Genomic DNA, 6,099 nt, shown 5'->3' on the forward strand with positions numbered 1-6,099 from the left:
GGTAGATATCCAATAACATGTATGAGTATACTGATAATGAAGAAAAGAAACAAGTTATAAAGTCATTCTATTTTGGAATGTAAATTATATTTGGGTAACAAAAACAGTTTTAGGTCGATACAATCCCATTGAATTATGTGCCTGCATGTTAATAAGCATACACACACACACACACACGATTTGTTTGAACAATTATAATGGAAAACTTATATTAAAAACCTAGATTGAATTAAAGGATCAGTTGTAATAGATTAAAGTACTAATTTATAAGAAAATACCAAAATAATTAAATACATAAAATTTGGAAATTAAAACAATGATAGTATAATTATATTATACAATATATGAAATGTATGGAGTTTGGTCTAAAAGATATCTTTATTTGTAAGAACAATAAAAGAAATGCAATCTCCCTAAAGAACCAAAAAATATTTTTGTAAGTTAGAGAAGTAGGAAATAGAGAACAGAGGGGAAAAACTTGTTGTAGCACATGTCAGTGAGAATTGGGGTATTATGTACACTCCCACCAGTTCAGACCGCCAAAATATTTCTGTTGAGTGTTTCCAAAGTAGAATCTGAAGGCACCAGAGGAGAGCATGAGTAGCTGAGAGGCCCTGTCCTGGGTTCCTTCACATTTCAAGTGCTACACAATGCACTCTGCAAAGTAAAGATGAGAACAAAGACATGTTTTTAGTCTGCTAGGACCAGTTTCTAATAGCATATAAAGTTGTGACTGTTCAAATTCGGAATCACATGTATTCTTTGTCTCTAAACTTATGCATACAGAGAGATGTTTTAAATCAATAGTATCTTGAATTTCTTTTCCAATCAGATTAAAAAGGTATCCCCCCCCATAAAAAGGGTCATTCTCTCCCTAATTTAAAACATAAAAGGCAGTTTTGCCAAGAAAGTCTTAGGTTTTAACTCATATCAATGAGTTAGGAAAATAATGAAACACAAACAAACAAACATTAAGAATGAAGCAAATCTTTTGTGAAAGAGAAGGGACACTAGACTGTGAAGGACAAAATGTGCTACAAGAAAGAGGTGAAGGAAAGGAAGAAATAGAATTGGACATCATTTAAGAATTGTTAGGACCCAGGTGTGGAGATGTGCCACAGTAGACAATCATTCAGAAGGATTCCATCCATGAGCCAAATAGGATAGATCTGTCTGCCAATGCTTGGCCATGGCTACTCACCAACAGTAGGAAGTGATGCACCCAAAGAAAGGAGGCAGTGTAAAGGGTGAAAGCAAACTATCTGATTGTTCCAGGGTGTCCTGCAGTGTCTTCAAGTGCAACCTCCCTCAAAGTACATTGAGCTGGAGCCCAGAAACAAGTAGAGAAAACTGTCATTGAAGGAAGTTGAAGAAGACAAAGAGGATAGACTGATGGACACACACACACACACACACATACACACACACACATGTACACATCATTTGACCATCCCTTTAGTAAGCAAACCAAAAAAAAAAAAACAAAAAAACAAAAAAAAAACTCTCCCTCTCCCAGGCATTCTGTGGTTTTTTTCAGCATATAAAACTATAGTCATGCCAGGACTAAGATTCAGACAATTGTTCTAAGATAGGTCTTCCAAGGTTCAGAAAGCACAGTGCAGAGACTGAAAGCAAAGAAAACTCTGCAGAGACCTCAGACATAGCCAGCTGCTGCATACCAGAGAAAGCTATTTGCATAGCTCCAAAGGGATGTAACTCTACCTTAAATCCTGCGAATATATCTGAAGTGTTTTCCACACTCAGATTCCAAACCCTGCAAATGGGCAAGTCCTAACTATATTTCAAAGTATTTGAAGACATTGGAAAAACAAATTAAAGTGAGTTTGAAAAAAATAAACACAAATCAGCATTATCTTATCTCTTACTTAGAATGGCTTCCTTGAAAATGCAACAAATGGGAACCAGTGAGGTGGTTCAGTGGGTTAAGGCAGGCACTGACCACCAGTTTTGACAGCCTGACAGCTCCGTGGTGGAAGATGAGAAATTACGTTCTCAAGCTGCCCTCTGTCTGCCAGAGTCAAACAGACGGGCCCTACCCCAATATGTGTACTTTCAAAAATGAAGCAAATGTTATTTCACTTGTACTATTATTTGTACAAAGTGGCTTGCAAGCAATGAAAAAGTTATATGACAAGTAGGAAAAGAAAAATATACAAATAGGCAATGCCGAAGAAAGCAGTCTATAAAACCAAGTCCCCAAATAGCTCAAATGTTGAAATAATCCCACAGAGAACTTGAAATAACTATGACAGCTGTGTTAAAAGATACAGAGAGAATAATGGATAGGAAGTGAGAAGACCTGGGGAAACTCAGCAAAGATAACTACACAAAAATCTAAATGGAAATGTACACGATGCCTGTCCAGTCCACCTTCCACTCTGAGGCCCAACCGCACACCAGTGGTCTCCTCATACAGCACACTAGTATGCTCTCTCTCATACATGCACACTACCATGCTCTCACACATGCACACTACCATGCTCTCATACATGCACACTACCATGCTCTCACACATGCACACTACCATGCTCTCACACATGCACACTACCATGCTCTCTCTCATACATGCACACTACCATGCTCTCACACATGCACACTACCATGCTCTCTCTCATACATGCACACTACCATGCTCTCACACATGCACACTACCATGCTCTCACACATGCACACTACCATGCTCTCTCTCATACATGCACACTACCATGCTCTCATATATGCACACTACCATGCCTTTGTTTCCCAGATTCATTCCTAACTCAGAACTGAGCTTACTCTATTTTCATATATTCATTTATCAAGAAAAATGGATTAGACATAGGCCATGTGATTACTTTTTAACAAATAAGTTACTGAATAAAAAGAAATTTTACTTGTAACAATCATAATAAAACTAATTATAAATTCACAAGACTCATAGAAAACTATTCACCAGAGCAGAATATTGGTGAGCGTGTGAACCTCAGGGCTGATCAATAAAACGTATCCACACCGACTCAAGGAGAAAGTTGAAAAAGCTAAAATGAAAAAGAACAGAATACCTAGAATATAACAGATAATATCTAATATGTAATATGCATATAATTGATGACTGCCAAGATAAAAAAAATGAGGAAGATAAATGATTAGACATAATTGCTTTTGGGTTTACAAAACTGATTTTTTTTAAAAAAAATCAAAGTATAGATTCTTGTAGCTCTGTGAACCCTAAATAGGATAAAGACTAAAAAGCAAATGAATATAAACAAGATTCAAAATCTCTAGGCACATGATAAAGAATTGTTTGAAAACCAAAAACAATCAACTTAACTTAAACTACCCATGGAGTAAACACACACTATATAATCGTGGACCACAGTAACTTCTTCAAACAGTGTGTATGTGTGTGTCTGTGTGTGTGTGTGTGTGTGTGTGTGTGTGTGTGTGTGTGTGTGTGAGAGAGAGAGAGAGAGAGAGAGAGAGAGGTTGTTTGTGTAAATGTACATGTGAGCATGTGAGTGTGTGAGTGAATGTATGTGTGTATGTGTGTGTGAGAGTGTTTGTATGTGTGAGATTAAGTGTGAGTGTGAGTGTGAGAGGGAAAGTGTGAGGGAATGTGTATATGAGTGTATGTGCACAGTTGTTTGGGTGGGTGTGAGTGTACATGTGAGCCTGTGAGTGTGTGAGTGAATGTATGTGTGTGTGTGTGTGTGTGTATGTGCGTTAGTGTGTGTGAGTGTTTGTATGTGTGAGAGTAAGTGTGAGTGAGTGTGAGTGTGTGAGGGAGAGTATGAGGGAATGTGTGTATGAGTGTGTGTGCGGTTGTTTGGGTGTGTAGGTGTGGATGTGAATGTGCATGTGAGCATGTGTGTGTGTGTGTGTGTGTGTGTGTGTGTCTGTGTGTGTGTCTGTGTCTGTGTCTGTGTCGGTGTGTGTGTCTGTGTTTGCCAGTTTGTATATGTATGATCTCCCAGTGTACAGAAGAAGATAACAGATCCTCGGTACTGGATTGTAAACCTCCCAGCGCGGTAATTGAGAACCAAACGAGGGACCTCAGGCAGGACATTGTGAATCATTGACCCATCTCTTCAGCCCCTGGAATAGTATTTATTATTAATGTGCATTAACTTCTCAAGAGAGATCATAGAGACAGGAGAAGGATGTCTGTCAAGTGTTGAGTACGGGAAGAGAGTAAGCCTGGATCTCCGACCATAGTACTTGTAGTTCTGGACAAGTGCTTTCTCTACCACTAAGCCATATTCCAATCTGCACAAATCCAATTTTTATTTGAATACCCATCTCTGCTCATTTCTGTGTCATAGAAGAGAAGGCTAAAGGGAGACAAACAACCTAGAAACTAAGGGCGTTCCTTCCCGGTGCTGTTCGTGGATTCATAGGCTTTTACACTCAGGCTGGGGTCCCTCCCTGACCCCATGTCCTAACCTCATTTGAACTGTCATGATTAAAAATACTCTGACCAAAAGCAGCTTAGGGAGAGAAGGATTTATTTGGCTTACACTTCCAGGCAACAGTTGATCATTTAGAGAAGTCGGGATGGGGATTCAACCAGGAACCTGTAGCAGAATCATGGTGGAGAAGTCCATTCTGGCTTACTTGGAGCTCATAACTAGCTACTGAGCTTACATGGTCCAGGACTCTAGCCCAGGGATGGTGCCACACACAACAGGCTGGACCTTGCCACATCAATTATTAATCGGGATAATCTCCTGCAGATAAGGCCCAGGACAATCTGATCTAAGCAATCTCTTGGTCAAGACCTCTCAGCTGACTCTAGCCTGTGTTAAGTTCATCATGGAGATAACTAAAACATTTGCCTAAAGTCATCTGCAGAGGAGGGAGGGAGGAAAGAAAAAACATTACAACCAGCTCAAGAACAGAACAAATCTGTTCATTTGAATGTAAATGTTTCTCATAGGCTAATTTATTTGAACAAGAGCTCTCCAGTTAGTGATACTGTTTAGGAGGATATGGGTCCTTTAAGAGGACTGCAGACAGGCTTTGGAAGTTTATAAAGAGCTTCCTGCCTCAATCTCCCTCTCTCTCTATCCCTCCCTCCCACCTCTCTCCCCCTTTCTCCCTCTCTGCCTCTTTCTCCCTTCCTCTCTCTGCTCCTCTCTCCCTTTTTTCTCCCTCTATTTCTACCCCTCTCTCTCCTCCCTCCTCCCTCTCCCTTTCTTGCCCTCATCCCTAAGAACCCTCCTTCCTGTGTGAATGCAAATGTAATCAGCTAGCTTCTCGCTCTTGCATGTGCTATCTTGCCATTCTCAGAACTCTGCAGTTTGCCCTTCGGGAACTGTAAACCAAAATGAACTCTTTCCTCCCTAAATTGCTCTTGGTTGTGGTGTTTTATCACAGCAACAGAAAGTAACCAATAAAGTCCTTCTGTGTAATAAATACTCCATCTTGAATGCTTACCTTTAGCTAATTATTTTTATTCTTAATATGACCCACTGAAAGTCTGTTCACACCTAGTGTGACTTCCATTCACAACAGAAATGTTAGTATTGCAATCTAACCAATAATCCTTTTCCTTTCCCATCCTTGTAGAAGACATTAGTATTAATCACAGACCTTTGTCTTGGTGAGGAGGCATGGCTTCAGAATCTTTTTTCACCACAGAGCCTATGACAGAGACTTCCAACTGAAGAACGATGGTGAGAAGAAGCAACTATCAGCCATTGTCTTTCTGTGACCTTGCTTGGTAAGAAATTCTGTAGCCATCAGTAAGGAGAACCATATTTATGGCTTAAATCAAGGAGTCAGGAGTTCAGTATTAAAAGCATCATGGAATCTTCCAGCTTAAAATAACACGGAGCCCGTTTGAGTTAAAATGAATTACAGTACGCTTGGCTTTTTTCCAGTGTATTTGGAGAAATGAGCTGAAAGCAAACATTCATGTATTGCTGTGTGCAAAATGTGTTTATTAGACCAGTTTTAACAAACTGTTGTGGGGAGGGGGAGTATGCATGCTTTGTGAAGCAATGTACACCCTTGAAACTAGTTAATACGTCTGAAATACTTTAAATATCTTTTTGTTCATGATTTAAAGAATTCAGACTTTTAGTAATTATTTCTTAA

General features: G+C 39.4%; 1 long non-coding RNA gene across 1 annotated transcript; it reads right to left on the reverse strand.

Moving 5' to 3' along the window:
- Positions 1–225: 225 nt before the first annotated feature.
- On the reverse strand, positions 226–5,753 carry LOC143441860 (uncharacterized). The gene is made up of 3 exons (XR_013109600.1): positions 5,593–5,753; positions 1,202–1,323; positions 226–657 (listed from the first exon to the last, which is right to left on the reverse strand). It is a non-coding gene; the product is annotated as an uncharacterized LOC143441860 (long non-coding RNA).
- Between the last annotated feature and the right edge of the window lie 346 nt (positions 5,754–6,099).

The sequence above is a fragment of the Arvicanthis niloticus genome, chromosome 4 (assembly GCF_011762505.2).
Source record: "Arvicanthis niloticus isolate mArvNil1 chromosome 4, mArvNil1.pat.X, whole genome shotgun sequence".
Lineage (NCBI taxonomy): Eukaryota > Metazoa > Chordata > Mammalia > Rodentia > Muridae > Arvicanthis > Arvicanthis niloticus.